General features: G+C 45.6%; 1 long non-coding RNA gene across 1 annotated transcript in view; it reads right to left on the reverse strand.

The window, feature by feature from the left end:
- Positions 1-17,060, reverse strand: part of LOC132021754 (uncharacterized) — a 63,538-nt gene that overhangs the window by 25,967 nt on the left and 20,511 nt on the right. The window contains exon 2 of the long non-coding RNA XR_009405438.1: positions 5,081-5,230. This is a non-coding gene — a long non-coding RNA (uncharacterized LOC132021754). The remainder of the gene's footprint in view (positions 1-5,080; positions 5,231-17,060) is intronic.

Raw genomic sequence — 17,060 nt, forward strand, 5'->3', positions numbered from 1 at the left:
AATAGGGACAGGGAGCCCTGGCTTCTCTCCTGAAGGCCACGAGGACTTGGGCTCTGAGAGCAGCTTCCAGGCCTTCACATCCCACCAATGGCCCCCAGGGAATGGTGCTCTCCTTCAGCGGCAAAGCAGGCCAAGAAGTTCTTCCCACAGCTACCCATGAGAAGCCAGGACCTGAGAGCAGAAGGGACATATCCATGGACCCAGCTCGCAAGAAGGAAACTCAGGTTTGATCCCAGGCCTCCCAAGTGACTCTCACAAGCAAAGAGAGGCCTGTTGTGTGGGCCGTTCTCTCCTGATCCCTCTCACACTCAATGGCAGGCCAGTGACACAAAGCATCTGTGGATCCCCCACCCCAGCCAGTGCTCTTAGCCTTTGCAGGGTCTGGGAAGCCCTCTGGACACTCTCACACAAAACACTTCACAAACCAGATGCATGGGGTTGCCCCCAGGGCAATGCAATTAATTTCTCCAGTGGCCTCCAACTGGGTTGTCCTAAAATTTAACTCCATTCTGATCCTCTCTACCTGGGGGTAGCCTCAGACCCCACAGGTAAAAACTAGTACCCAATTCACAATGTTAATTATTAAAATTTCATTTTTATCAACACAAAATTAATAATTTATTAATTTATTATTTTATCATTTTATATTTATAATTTTAATTTATAAATTAAATCTTATTTTATTTATATTTAATTATTTATACATAATTCTACTTAATTATGTATAAATAACTTTTATTTCTAAATCATTTATATTTATACATGATATATATAAATATTCATAATAATTATCGTTAATTATTTATAAATAATTTTAATATGCAAATTAAATTAATAAAACATATTTAATTAATAAAAATATTAAAAGGGAACTATCACCTGATCCAGTAAGGCCACTTCTGGGGAAGTATCCAAACAAAATGCAAATAGGATCTCCAAGAGATTATCTGCACCTCTGACTTCACTATGATTCACAATAGCCAAGATATGGAAAGAACAGGAGTGTCTGTTAACAGATGAATGGATAAGGAAGATGTGGGATGTGTGTGTGTGTGTGTGTGTGTGTGTGTGTGTGTAAAATGGAATACTGCTCAGCTCATGAGAAAGAAGGAAATCCTGCCATTTGCAACAACTTGGTTGAAACTTGAGGACATCACGCTAAGTGAAATAAGCCCTACAAAAGCAAATACTGTATGATCTCACTTATGGAGCTAAGAAAGTAAACCTTAAAAGTCCTGATCACCAAAAAAAAAAAAAAGGTAATTCTGTAGCAAGATGGCAGTAGAAACCAACTAGGGTGATAATCATTTTGCTGTATATAAGTGTATCAAATGAACACAATGTATACCACTTAAACAATGTTATATGTCAATTACATCCCAATAAAGCTAGGGGCAAATAGACTGCTCCTCACCTCAAGGACCAATCACAAGTCCAGGCCACCCCTACTTCAGACTGACCAGCTATAAATCAGGGCTCTCCACACCCCCTCCTCAGCTCCAGTAATTTGCTAGGGTGCCTCACAGATTCAGGGAAATATTTATTTATACTTTCATTACCAGGTTAATAGAAGAGATACAGATTAGCAACCAGATGAAGAAACTCCTAGGAGTTTGGGAAGCCCATCCAGAGACTATATAGGGACCAGCCCCCCAAATCACCTCATTAGCATACACGCAAGTATGATCAGTAGGACTCATTACAAATAACAAAAGACACTCCTATCACCTAAGAAATTCGAAGGGTTTCGAGATACTCTGTGCCAAGAATGGAGACAAACACGAAATACGTGTATTTCTTATTATTACACTCCACATAAACTGACTTTAAGCAAAAAGGGAATCCTCTTTGTTCATATAATTGAAAGTTTCTAGAGTAACCAGCTTCAGGAATGGGGCTCAATATCTACTTTTCAGCCCTGCTGTCTTCCTGGTTGGCCTCTGTCCTGGATTTAAGGTCAGGAGGTCCAGACCTCATTATCCCTCAGCAGGTCCAGCAAGAAAGAATCTCTTCTTGGTAAGAAAGGTCCTGAGATCAGCTTTGATTAAGACTGATTGGCTGATTGGTTTAGGTCAATGGTAAGCTAGGGGACTAACAGGAAGAGGAGCAGATAGGATGAGAATACTAGAAAAGGAAGAGCTCTTCAGCAAGTGCTGTCCACAGGTCTATCTGCCTTACTGTCTACTCACCTGGTTGCCTAGTTATCTGATTCTCTGCTTATCTGATTACCTAGTCACCTGATCAAAGGGGATCTCTCTGGCGCTGAGGTGCTGACTGAGGAAACCAGCTTGCCTCCATCAGGCCCTGAAGCTGAAAGGAAAAGATACAACATCTAGGTCCCTGTTTCCCAGTTAGCTGTAAACAGAGGCTCCAGTGGACATCTTTGGGAAAACATGAGGGAGGGTCCGACTTCTGCAAGAAGCCAGAGAGTGGGCCCTGACTGGAGTTCCTGGATACTAACCTCCTGACCTAGCTGTCCCAAGGGACTGGGAGCTACAAAGTCAGATTTGGGAGTACAACAGAGAACAAAGATTCTTATACCAGTCAGGATCCCAGAAGGAAATAGATGCAAATTCAATTCAGGAAAATCCTGGGAGAGTTTGATAAAGGGAGTATTTACAAAGAGCCTTGGGTGGAGTATCAGGACATCTGGGGGTGGGGGAGGCAGAATGTGGGAGGTAACAGTAGTGACAACTGGACTCTATGATGAGCCCAGGGCCTGGTCAGCCAAGGGCAGAGGGCTATCAGCTAGGAGAGTCAGACCCTAAAGGCAGGGATGGCTCTGTGGAGGAAGCTGCCTCACTAGAAGCTGGAACCTGGGACAGGGAGCCAGCCAGGATAGGAGGTTCTGGAAGGGAGCTAGTGGAATAAGTGCCCCACCCCTTTCATTCCCCCTTCCCTTCAATTTCCTGCTACTGCTCCCATTGGTTCCACTCCAAGGGGAAGCCAGAATGCCTGTAGTCCACTGGGGCAATCATGCAGCCCAGGGTCCTAGGGCACAGAGCTAGGAGGAGAAGCTGGGAGGGTGGGCCCAGAGAGAGCTGGGAGCACCCCTGAGTGCAAGGAATACATCTGGAGGCTCTCCAGGGGCTGCTGAAACCTAAACCCAAGGGTCTGATGATTGCCCACGGAAAAGGAAAGGGGCCTCAACGGATCCTCCCCATACCCCAGAGCAGACACAACCTACACAGCAGCCCCTGTAGGCGGGGCTGGGACCCACTGGGTGGGAGGCAGAAACTGCCCCTCAGGCTGTCAGAACTCTAGGACCCTGAAGCAGGGGCAGGGGACCAGTGAGAAAGGCCACCTGCCCAGAGAACACTGGCTCCAAGTATCTCTTGGATACTTGCATATTGGGACAACAGATGTTCTGAGCTGGGGAAGGGGTACATTTTGACCCCATGTTCTTGTATCCTCTCTGAGCAGCTCCAGGGCCACACCTTAGTGCAAGAGAAGTTCTGACTAACTTGAGCGTGCTGAAAGAAGGATCACATCAGAGACGGGCTGTAGGCAAGTGCCACCGGGGCCTCCACGCAGGGCCCTACACGTGGCTTACTTCTGCCTTGTCATTGTCTGGCAATTCTGTATAATTTCATAACCTGCATTTCCTAACCCTCATAACCTGCATTTTCGTGTTGCGCAGAGTGCCCCAGATTGCGTAGCTGATCCTGGCTACAGTTTGCTAACTTTTGCAAAGCCTACCTGGAAGAGGGCGATGTGCCCAGCCACAGACCTCCTGCAGAGACAGCACGGATTGCCAGGGTTGGGGGAGAGAGTTCAGCTGTGGGGTGAGGAGCGTGACTTTGGGGTCCCTTACATCCAGCCATGCAGAGGAAAGTCTACTGCTTCCGGGGGCAGGAGCAGCCCCCCACAGAACGGGGAGATCAAGGGCAAACCATCCCCAGGAGACAGCCATAGAGGACTGTGGAATTCTGCTGACACTGACTATCGGACAAGGCCTGTGCCCCCAGCCCTGGCAGGCTGCAGGCGGAAGGGCCACATCACTTCCAGGTCCTCAGCCCAAGACAGTCCAGGTTCTGAGAGCACCAGCTGCCCTGGCCAAGGTGCCAGGGTCATCTGGCAGTCCCTGGTGCCTGGTGTCCTCTTACACCCTATGACATCAACAGGGGCATCTTAGATGTCTGGGGCGGGGCGGGGCGGGGGTGGATTGGGAAGAGGAGCCTGAGCCAGCCCATGTGGCCCAAGGGCAGGAGGTCAGGAGTGGTGGGGCAGGAAGCCACCAGAGCTCCAAGCCTCTTTGAGTCTCCTCTATCCCTCATCCTCGGATATTCTGACAAGGCCATTCCTGTAGGTACGGGGAGTCACAGAGATGGGCTAAAGAAGGGCGAGCGCTAGGTCTACACCCTGACGGCAGAAATCTGAGGACCCCCTTCTCCATGGGGCAATAACCAGGCCCTTCCAGAAGTGCCATGAAATAGACACAAGTATTATCCTCATCGCACAGAGTTTGACGCACACAGGGTACCAGCAGCCAGAGGAAGCCCCTGGCAAAGAGAGGGAGGAGCCGACTGCTGGAAGTCATGACCTTGGGGAGATGGGTGGAGCTCAACAACACCCTCTGGTCCTGGCAAGGGTGTGGGCCTCGGCGCCCTGACTGCAGTGCAGAAAGGGAAGCGGCGTTGCTGGGCACGGAGTACACAGTCTGCGAGACCCTGGGCTAAAAGCCCTTTATCAACCAGCTCTCTCTTCTAATAACCCATGAGAAAAGCTCTTATTAATTGCCCCCACTTCAGGGACAAGGAAACCAAAGCTCAGAATGATGTTGTGTTGCCCGGGTCACACCCAAAATGGCAGAGCTGAAATTCAAACCCAGGTCAGTTTGAGGCCAGGGAACGTACAAAGAGCATGGGGCAACATGGAAGATGCAAGAGGGAGGAGACAGACTTTCTTGCCCTAGGGAGCCGCTGAAGATTTCTGAACCAGTAACACAGTCGGGTTAGGGGCTCTCAAGAGGTTCTTCCAGCACTATGGGGAGAGCAGAGAGATTTGGGGCCAGACTGGAGGCAGAAAAGGCCATGAAAGGTTTTTGCATTTGTGGGCACTTGGCCTAGCCCATGCTTACCAGTGGTCCTGTGCTGCCCCCAGGTGATAGTCCCACAGAATTGCTTCCTTTGCCTTCCAGCAAGTTCCCCGGTGATGCTCACGATCTAGAGACCACACTTTGAGAACCACAGGCTTCGCTATTTTCAAGGCACCCTCTGGTCAAGCTGTCCTGTGAGGAGAAGGGGATTAAAGAGGATCCTGACTTTAAGAACCGTGACCTTGGGACGTCTGGGTGGCTCAGTCGTTAAGTGTCTGCCTTTGGCTCAGGTCATGATCCTCGGGCCCTAGGATCAAGTCCCGCATCAGGCTCCCTGCTCCGGGGAGCCTGCTTCTCTCTCTGCCTGCCACTCCCTCTGCTTATGCCTTCTTTCTCTGTCAATGGATAAATAAAATCCTAAAAAAAAAAAAAAAAAAAAGAACTGTTGACCTTGGGGGCACCTGGGTGGCTCAACTAGTTGAGGGTTTGCCTTCCGCTCGGGTCATGATCTCAGGGTCCTGGGATAGAGCACTGCCTAGGGCTCCCTGCTCAGTGGGGAGTTTGCTTCTTCCTTTCCCTCTGACCCTCCTCCATGCTTGTGGGGTGTGTGTGTGTGTGTGTGTGTGTGTGTGTGTGTGTGTTTAATAAATAAATAAAATTTTTAAAAAGAAGAAAGAAAAACTGTGACCTCAGATGTCTCAGACGGGAGACACCAGAAGCAGGTGAAGAGGGCTTCTGAGAGTACTGGGCTCAGAGAACAGCTAGGATTCAAAGGATCCCCCTCCTGGAGGAGGCAGGAGTTTGGAGACATCTGTGAAATGGCTGCCTCGTTTTCCTATGTCCTTTTTAATGACAGAAAAATATTTTTTATCACTGTTCTAAGCATTTTACACATCCTAATTCAATTAATCCTCACAAATCTGTGAAGTAAATTCTCTCATTAGCCTCCTGTATGAGCAGAGTTGTAGCCTACCTCCCCTCCAGAATTGATATTTGATGTCCTAACTGCCAAAACCTGAGTGTGGCTGCATTTGGAGATATGTCTTTAAAGATGTAACTAAGTTCAAACGAGGTCATTTGGGTGGGCCTGAAGCCAATATAACCACTGTCTTTATAAGAGGAGGAAATTAGAATAGTCCCAGGTGGAGGGAGGGAGGATCATCTAGAAGCAGAGGCCTGGGAAGAAATCAGACCTGCCAAAACCTTGATCTTGGACCCAGAACTGTGAGAAAACAAATTTCTGTTGTCCAAGCCAACCAGCTTGTGATAGTGAGTTATGGCGGTCCTTGCAGACTAATGCATTTTTAATGTACAGATAGAGAAACTGAGGCACGCCAAGGTTAATGAATGTGCCAACAGCTACCTGAGCCCTCCTAGCCATGTCCTTTTCTTTCCAAGCCACTAGGCACTCTGCTTACCTGCCCTCATGCCCTCCCCCAACTACAGAGTGAACATTTTTGCAACTCTCATTGGACTGCTAATATGGTCACCTAAAACACATCTTGCCACACTCCTCCCACTTCCAACCCTTCTTCCCCACTGCAGCATACCATCCCTCTTCACCCCAGGGATTTTTCTCTGACCCAAATCAATGTTGTCCCTATTCTGTCTAAAGCCCTCAGTGGCTCCCCACTGAAAAGGATACAGCTTTTCAAAGCCAGTTGTGGCCATCATGACATACCACCCCGCAACAGTTCGACACATGTTGTCTCCCCAGAGAGGCAGGATGGACCCCAACAACGGGCGTGCCAAGAGGGTATTTAGGTGATGACCACAACCACTGGAGGTCTCTCTTCTCTTGCTTTGGCTTATTAACTGGTTCTGCTCGTGCTTGTGTTATGAGCTGTGCTGGTTTATGCTGCCTATGCTGAGTTCTACTGAAGCATCAGTAATAGATCATCAATAATAGATTTTTCCAGCCAACACTGGAATTTTCAATAGTTGGCATTTAGGAACAGGAGTATGGGATTGAGGCCCTCCTTAATGTGGCCTTGGGTCATGTATCTTGGCCTGGACCTACCTGTATGTCTCATTGCACCGTATGTCAATTTCAGCATAAGCCATGACCGATGCCAGGCTCAGAGGAATGACCCTTACTGTGTGACCACTGGGTATGTGACTGATGCCCTCATATGGCAGAGAGCAGTCATCCTGTGGCCTGCTGAGGTTCACACTTCTAAAAAGCAGATGGCTCCACTGAAGCCTATGAGCCTTAAAAGAAAAAGACGCCATGGTCCCAAAATGGCACAGACCCAAGGCTATTCCTTCAAAACACATGCTTCACCTCCTTCTTCACCTAATGTAGCCCTGCCACCTTGGAGCCCAGTTACCATGCCCTTCTTAATATGACTTCTTTCATAATTATTTGAGTTTCATCTATGTTGTTGCAGGTATCAATAGTTTACTTTTATTCCTGGGCAGTGTTCCCTTATATGCCATGATTTGTTCACCCAATCATCTGTTGATGAACATTTGGGTTGTTCACAAACAAACAAAGCTGCTATGAACATTCACGTACAGGTCTTTGTATGAACATTTTCTTTCTCTTGGGTAAATACACAGGAAGGAAATGGCTTGGTTGTATCATAGGTGTATGTCTAACTTTTTAAGGAATACCAAGCTCTTTTTCAAAGTGGTTGTACCACTTTCATTCCCAACAGCCCTGAGTGAGAGTTCCAGTTGACCTTCACCCTCAATGACACTTGTTGTGGTCTTTCTCTTTATTTCAGTTATTCTCATAGGTGTGTAGTAAGATTTTTATTGTGGTTTAATTTACATCTCCCTAATGACTAGCTAGGTTGAGTGCTGAACATCTTTTTGTGCATTTATTTGCTATCTGTATCTCTTCTTTGGTGAAGTATCAGTTCAAATCTTTCCCCATATCTTGTTGAGTTGTTGGTTTTCTTACTGTTGAGTTTTAAGAGTTCTCTATATATTCTGAATACAAATAATATATCTTGATGGTCTACACCTACTTTGGCCAATATGGTAGACCTTAGCCATAGGCAGCTATTGGACGCTTGAAATGTGGCTGGTCTGAATTGAGATTTGTTGTAAGTATAAAATGCATGGCAGATTTTGAATTATAAAATTCTCCAATTTATAAAATATCTCCTTATTAATTTGTACATTGATCTTGGGTCACAGTAAAAGTTTTGAATAGCTTGGGTTAAATAAAATACATTACCACAAGTTATTTCATCTTTGATTTAACGTGGCTACTAGAAGACTTGGAATTACACAAATGACTCACATTATATTTCTGTTGTACAAGAATACACATTCTTCTCTAGTGCACATGGAACATTCTCCAGAATAGATCACATCCTCGGTCCTAAATCAGGACTCAACTGGTATCAAAAGATTGGGATCATTCCATGCATATTTTCAGACCACAATGCTCTAAAGCTAGAACTCAACCACAAAAGGAAGTTTGAAAAGAACCAAAATACATGGAGACTAAACAGCATCCTTCTAAAGAATGAATGGGTCAACCGGGAAATTAAAGAAGAATTGAAAAAAATCATGGAAACAAATGATAATGAAAATACAACGGTTCAAAATCTGTGGGACACAACAAAGGCAGTCCTGAGAGGAAAATATATAGCGGTACAAGCCTTTCTCAAGAAACAAGAAAGGTCTCAGGTACACAACCTAACCCTACACCTAAAGGAGCTGGAAAAAGAACAAGAAAGAAACCCTAAGCCCAGCAGGAGAAGAGAAATCATAAAGATCAGAGCAGAAATCAATGAAATAGAAACCAAAAAAACAATAGAACAAATCAACGAAAGTAGGAGCTGGTTCTTTGAAAGAATTAATAAAATTGATAAACCCCTGGCCCGACTTATCAAAAAGAAAAGAGAAAGGACCCAAATAAATAAAATCATGAATGAAAGAGGAGAGATCACAACTAACACCAAAGAAATACAAACTATTATAAGAACATACTATGAGCAACTCTACGGCAATAAATTTGACAATCTGGAAGAAATGGATGCATTCCTAGAAACATATAAACTACCACAACTGAACCAGGAAGAAATAGAAAGCCTGAACAGACCCATAACCAGTAAGGAGATTGAAACAGTCATTAAAAATCTCCAAACAAACAAAAGCCCAGGGCCAGACGGCTTCCCGGGGGAATTCTACCAAACATTTAAAGAAGAACTAATTCCTATTCTCCTAAAACTGTTCCAAAAAATAGAAATGGAAGGAAAACTTCCAAACTCATTTTATGAGGCCAGCATCACCTTGATCCCAAAACCAGACAAGGATCCCACCAAAAAAGAGAGCTATAGACTAATATCCTTGATGAACACAGATGCGAAAATACTCAACAAAATACTAGCCAATAGGATTCAACAGTACATTAAAAGGATTATTCACCACGACCAAGTGGGATTTATTCCAGGGCTGCAAGGTTGGTTCAACATCCGCAAATCAGTCAATGTGATACAACACATCAATAAAAGTAAGAACAAGAACCATATGATACTCTCAATAGATGCTGAAAAAGCATTTGACAAAGTACAGCATCCCTTCCTGATCAAAACTCTTCAAAGTGTAGGGATAGAGGGCACATACCTCAATATCATCAAAGCTATCTATGAAAAACCCACCGCAAATATCATTCTCAATGGAGAAAAACTGAAAGCTTTTCTACTAAGGTCAGGAACACGGCAGGGATGTCCATTATCACCACTGCTATTCAACATAGTACTAGAGGTCCTAGCCTCAGCAATCAGACAACAAAAGGAAATTAAAGGCATCCAAATCGGCAAAGAAGAAGTCAAATTATCACTCTTCACAGATGATATGATACTATATGTGGAAAACCCAAAAGACTCCACTCCAAAACTGCTAGAACTTATACAGGAATTCAGTAAAGTGTCAGGATATAAAATCAATGCACAGAAATCAGTTGCATTTCTCTACACCAACAGCAAGACAGAAGAAAGGGAAATTAAGGAGTCAATCCCATTTACAATTGCACCCAAAACCATAAGATACCTAGGAATAAACCTAACCAAAGAGACACAGAATCTATACTCAGAAAACTATAAAGTACTCATGAAAGAAATTGAGGAAGACACAAAGAAATGGAAAAATGTTCCATGCTCCTGGATTGGAAGAATAAATATTGTGAAAATGTCTATGCTACCTAAAGCAATCTACACATTTAATGCAATTCCTATCAAAGTACCATCCATCTTTTTCAAAGAAATGGAACAAATAATGCTAAAATTTATATGGAACCAGAAAAGACCTCGAATAGCCAAAGGGATATTGAAAAAGAAAGCCAACGTTGGTGGCATCACAATTCCGGACTTCAAGCTCTATTACAAAGCTGTCATCATCAAGACAGCATGGTACTGGCACAAAAACAGACACATAGATCAATGGAACAGAATAGAGAGCCCAGAAATAGACCCTCAAATCTATGGTCAACTAATCTTCGACAAAGCAGGAAAGAATGTCCAATGGAAAAAAGACAGCCTTTTCAATAAATGGTGCTGGGAAAATTGGACAGCCACATGCAGAAAAATGAAATTGGACCATTTCCTTACACCACACACAAAAATAGACTCAAAATGGATGAAGGACCTCAATGTACGAAAGGAATCCATCAAAATCCTTGAGAACACGGGCAGCAACCTCTTCGACCTCTGCCGCAGCAACATCTTCCTAGGAACAACGCAAAAGGCAAGGGAAGCAAGGGCAAAAATGAACTATTGGGATTTCATCAAGATCAAAAGCTTTTGCACAGCAAAGGAAACAGTTAACAAAATCAAAAGACAACTGACAGAATGGGAGAAGATATTTGCAAACGACATATCAGATAAAGGACTAGTGTCCAGAATCTATAAAGAACTTAGCAAACTCAACACCCAAAGAACAAATAATCCAATCAAGAAATGGGCAGAGGACATGAACAGACATTTCTGCAAAGAAGACATCCAGATGGCCAACAGACACATGAAAAAGTGCCCCATATCACTCGGCATCAGGGAAATACAAATCAAAACCACAATGCGATATCACCTCACACCAGTCAGAATGGCTAAAATCAACAAGTCAGGAAATGACAGATGCTGGCGAGGATGCGGAGAAAGGGGAACCCTCCTACACTGTTGGTGGGAATGCAAGCTGGTGCAACCTCTCTGGAAAACAGCATGGAGGTTCCTCAAAATGTTGAAAATAGAACTGCCCTATGACCCAGCAATTGCACTATTGGGTATTTACCCTAAAGATACAAACGTAGTGATCCAAAGGGGCACGTGCACCCGAATGTTTATAGCAGCAATGTCCACAATAGCCAAACTATGGAAAGAACCTAGATGTCCATCAACAGATGAATGGATCAAGAAGATGTGGTATATATACACAATGGAATACTATGCAGCCATCAAAAGAAATGAAATCTTGCCATTTGCGACAACATGGATGGAACTAGAGCGTATCATACTTAGCGAAATAAGTCAAGCGGAGAAAGACAACTATCATATGATCTCCCTAATATGAGGAAGTGGTGTTGCAACATGGGGGCTTAAGTGGGTACAAGAAGAATAAATGAAAGAAGATGGGATTGGGAGGGAGACAAACCATAAGTGACTCTTAATCTCACAAAACAAACTGAGGGTTGCTGGGGGGAGGGGGTTTGGGAGAAGGGGGTGGTATTATGGACATTGGGGAGGGTATGTGCTTTGGTGAGTGCTGTGAAGTGTGTAAACCTGGTGATTCACAGACCTGTACCCCTGGGGATAAAAATATATGTTTATAAAAAATAAAAAATTATATATAAAAAAATATTTCTGTTGTACAGCACTTTGAACCAATCATAACAATATTCTATATTAGGGTTCTCTGTGGAAATAAATAAATAGAATTGATTGATTGATCGATTGATTGATTTTAAGGAATTGGCTTATGTGATTATGGAAGAAGGCAAGTTGCAACTGCTACAGGGTGAGTCAGCAAGGTAGAGACCCAAAAGAGCTGGTGGTTTTGTTCCAGTCTAAGTCCAAAGGCCTGATAACCAGGATTGTGTTGGTGTGGTTCCCATCCAAAGGCTGGCAGGCTCCAGACCCAAGAAGAGCTGATGTCCTGGTTCAAACCTGAAAGCAGGGGAAAAGTCAATATCCCAGTTTGAAAGAAGTCAGCTAGGAAGAATGCTGTCTTACTTGGGAGAGAGTCAGCCTTTCTATTCTATTCATATCTGCAACAGAGTGAAACCTACATTAGGGAGGGCAGTATGCTCCACTGGGTCAACCAATTTAATGTCAATCTCATCCAAAAATACCCTCACAGAAGCACCTGGAATAATACTTGACCAAAATATCTGGGCACCCTGTGGCCCAGTCAAGTTGACACATAAAATTAAGCATCATATGATCCATTTTCCAGCCTCCCTCAAAGCCAGAACCAGCGACCCAGTTATGGGTAATGAGATGTGAAGGAAAATCTACTCAGGGAGTCCTAGGAAAACTTTTGCCCTCATAGAAGGGGACATGATTAGCACCTTCTTCGTGTCTCCCCAGCTTACATGTGGATGTGACGCCTATATCTGGAGTAGCCATCTTATAACAAATGAGGGGAGAAACATCAACATGCTAAGGACAATGAAGGAGAAATATGGAAAGAGCCTGTGGGGCCAGTGGTATTTTGGGTCACTAAAACAATAACGGCAATCGGCTTGCCTTTGGATTTCTTCCTAGGTGGTTAAAATAAACCCTCATTAAGTTCACTGTCACATGTTGTTGTTGTTACTTGCAGCCAAACATATCCCTAATTGGTATTAGAAGAATAGGGGGCACTATTTTAGGCATTAGGGATTACAATGACCTTGGGATGGGAAGACTCATTTTATTTGTTTATTTTTAAAGATTTTATTTCTTTGAGAGACAAAGAGAGAGCGAGAGCAAGAGGAGAGTGTGAGCAGGGGGAGGGGCAAAGGGAAAAGCAGACTCCCTGCTGATCCCAGGACCCTGAGATCATGACTTGAGCCAAAGGCAGACACTAAACCAACTGAGCCACCCAGGCAGCCCGGGAAGACTCATTTTAAAGGGGTAAGGGATGATGGTATAACATGTAAACAAGATAATGTAAGACTGTGGTAATTACTATGAAGAAAAATAAATAGAGGGAACTGGGTACAGCTGCTTTGTGATATGATAGTTAAACTAAGCTGTAAAGAATTGAAAAGGAGCTGGACACACACACACACACACAAGAAAAGGATTTTCCAGGCAGAGGGAATAGCAAGTGAAAACATTCTGGGATGGAAAAGAGCTGGTGACAGGACTGAAGAAAGGCGTGGAACCAGAGGAAGCATGAAGAGAGTGTAAGGGTGAAGCTGAGGAAAGAGGCAAGCTCCAGATCATGAAGGGTTTGAGGGGGCCACAGGACGTAACTGGGTGTTTAGGTGCAACAGGGAAGTCTTGAAGGGTTTTGTGTCATACCCACATGGTGTTAAGTAAGAGACTTCTAGTTGCCGTGTGCAATGTGGACACTGGAAGACCAGCAGGAAGAGGTTGCATTACGCGGTAGAAATAAAATAGATAATCACACATAAAGTTGCATAGCTAAGATGGAACATATGATGGAAATTCACAGCAACAAGATCAGTAGAGCTTGAGACACCAAAGCTCTCAGATCTGTAATTACATTGGGACACCTTAGTGGCTCAGTCTGTGAAGTTCAGACTCTTGGTTTTGGCTCAGGTCATGATCTCAGGGTGGTGAGATCCAGCCTCAGGAGCTCCGCACTCGGCGGGGAGTCTGCCTGAGGATTCTCTCCTGCCCCTTCCCCCCACTCATTCATATTCTTTCTCTCTAAAATAAATCTTTTTTGTTGTTGTTGTTTTGTTTGTTTGTTTTAAAGATTTTATTTATTTATCAGAGAGAGAGAGCACAGGCAGACAGAAGGGCAGGCAGAGGCAGAGGGAGAAACAGGCTCCTCGCTGAGCAAGGAGCCCGATGTGGGACTCGATCCCAGGACGCTGGGACCATGACCTGAGCCGAAGGCAGCTGCTCAACCAACTGAGCCACCCAGGCGTCCCTGTTGTTTTGTTTTTATCTGCAAGTACACCAAATCCACCAATGACCGCAGATTACAGGATTTGGTCTTATTCTCTCCACTTGTCATAAGAAGAATTTGTGATCCAAATAGGGGATATTTGGCTCAAGGCCACAGAAATCACTCACGGAATCAACCAGCTCCTTACCCCACCTTCCGTGCCTGGTCCTCACGAACCTCAAGGTTTTCTGAGCCAAATTACCATACGTTTCCCCACAATAAGCCTACCATGACCTTTGCTGGGAAAACTACCCTCAACTTTGCCAGCTACAAGTGTTCACCTGACCCCAATCCCAGCTCTCCTCAGTCCCAGTGGTCCACTTCTGGAAAAACAAGTAGGCTGGGGGCTGGGGGCGGGGTGGGGAGTGGTGGCGGCAAAAGATCTGGGAGTCACCATAGTTCTCACCAGATCCACGAGGGGGCAAAAGAGAGCCAACGGACCGGCTGCCATCCTTTCTCTGGCTCCCAACCCGGGGAGGAAGTGGAATTGAGAAAGAGGAGGCCCAGGTTTGGGCTGGGATGGGGAAGCAGGGGCCGAGGGAAAGGGAAACCCCAGGAGCACGTCAACGGCTCCCTTTGCCGTCATAACCAAGGTGCTAGGCACAGCGCGGTTTGACCGGAGACTCACCTGGGGAGGGGGCGGGGCTTTTACATCTCAGTCAGCCATTGGCTGCGGGCTGCTGGGGTTGGGGACACCTAGCCTAACCAAGCTCCGAGCACGGTTTGAGATAATTCTCAGGGGAAGAAAGCTTATAGGTGACCCAGCCGCAGGCACTAAGCACCCCAGCTGCGGGGTGGTGCCCTAGCCTGTAAAGGGATCTCGGAGAGTTACCAACAAGCAGCCGTTTAAGTCTCCTCTCCTGTTTATTCCTGCCCCCTTCCAGTCTCTCTCACTCTTTCCAGGGTGGGAACAGGGGAGCCTATCCTAAGACGGACCCCGGACCCCGACCCTGGGAGAGAGTTTTCAGAGCATCTGGACAAAGTCTGTGAGTCTAATGGGTCCTGAGGCCCGGCCTCCCGCCCTGGATCCTCTTGCCAAGCCCAGGGGAATCTCTCTTGCACAACATTTGCCTGTCTCCTATTTCCTGCCTGACTTAAGAAGGATTAGGTCATACTTTTAGCTTTTGACCTATTTCTTTTTCTCCAGAGGACTAGGCTAACTTTTTCCACTTTATGCCTGGGAGGAGGGGGCGGTGGGGGGCATCCCCATTCTCAGCACTCTATCACTTAAACCAAAGGGGGTTTGTGACTCTGAACAAAAAGAATGCTTATTGCAGCAGGAATACCCCATACCAGCTAAGATACCCACCCACCCAGCCTCTGCTGGCTTCTGGAGCCCACTAAGCACCATAAAGTTAGAGAAAAGGAAAGCCCAGCATCTGAATCTCCTTCCTGTGACTGAGGATATCCCTACTGACCGGTCAGCACAGAAATTACATGAGATGTTTTTCACTTTCATTTCCAAAACTGGGGGCGTTAGCCAATAAGGTGTTTCCACTCAGGTCTTTGAGTTCTGCAGCAAATGATGCAAGGAAGGAGGAACTCTGGTAGTGGTGGTGGCTGTGGAGTGCCCCTTCACCCTGCCCATGCTCCAGCAGTGTGGTTTTGACCATGGTGCTGTCTACCCAACCCCCACCCTTTGTGCCTGTGTGATCTCTGGGTCTAGTTGTCCAGTGGTCCTGTGAGCTCATCAATACCCTTTGATGAGGTTTCTTTTCTGCTCTAGTCATAGGCTGTATCTGCTGCTTGCCACTCAGACTCGGATGGATGCAGGGTCTTTGGAAGGCTGGGGCAAGGAGAGGTGATAGGATCTTGATTGGATCTGACTTGCACTTTAAAGAAATCCAACCACAGTGAGGACGAAATGTGAGTAAACCAGTTAGACCGACAGTTAGGGCTGCTCGGGCTGGGGTGGTGACGGTGGGAGAAGTTGAACGGGGTGGGAGAAGTTGAACGGAGCTTTAGAGGCGAAATCAATTTGCCTGGGTGATACAGTGGATGTTGGAGAAAAGGAGCCATCACAATGTCACACAGGTTTCTTTCTTTTGTAAATGGGCAATGTGGTAGACTGATGGCAAAAATGGTCCCATTTCTCTTCCCTCCCTTTAATGTGACTTTGTAGCGCCTCCCGTGAAGGGGCAGAGCCTATTTCCAAACCCCTTCAAGCAGGGCTTAGCCTTGAGACTTGTTTGGCCAAAAGAGGATGGTGGAAGTGACAGTGTGTTAGTTCCAAGTCATGACTCCATGAGGCCTTGCATATTTTCACTTGCTTTCCCGAACCCCTGCAATTGTTCTGTGAACAAGCCTGGACTGGTCTGCTGGAGGGCCATTTGACACCAGCCAACTCCCAGCCAGTCAGCAACTGATCACAAAAGCATGAGTGTGCCCAGCCAAGATTAGCTGAGCCCAGCCAACCTATAGATGCATGAGAAATAATAGTTAATGCTTTAAGCCACTTTATTTTGGGATGGTTTGTTCCACAACAAGAGCTAACTGATATATAGAAAGAGAGAGAGGATAGAGATAGATAGAAATTGACATCAAGATCAAGATAGATCCATTCTGACTGAGCTCACCACTGTGTGGTCTTTCAAGTACCCCAGTTACTTGGACTTGCTGGTGATCTCCTCTACCTACCAGTTTGGACTTCCCTTTCCCAGGTCTGTCTTCGGTACACTTGAACTTGCTCTGATTTTTTTAATGCTCTTTCTTGGGCATCCCATCTGCCCCTCAGGCCAGGGCTTGCAGTAGCAGGGGTCTTCTGGGCCTCCCTCATTGATAGAATCTACAATCTGGCAAAGAACATGCCAAGAGGAGGAGGCAAGAGAGGGAGGGTCAGCCCAGATGAAGAGAGAGCTGAGGGAGGTCCTTCCATGACTTGATATTCTTGGAATCTGTCCTTATCATGCTAATGTGGCCTTGGAGAGCAGCAAGGGCTGGGACGCTG

This window comes from Mustela nigripes, chromosome 7, assembly GCF_022355385.1.
Source record: "Mustela nigripes isolate SB6536 chromosome 7, MUSNIG.SB6536, whole genome shotgun sequence".
Taxonomy (NCBI): domain Eukaryota; kingdom Metazoa; phylum Chordata; class Mammalia; order Carnivora; family Mustelidae; genus Mustela; species Mustela nigripes.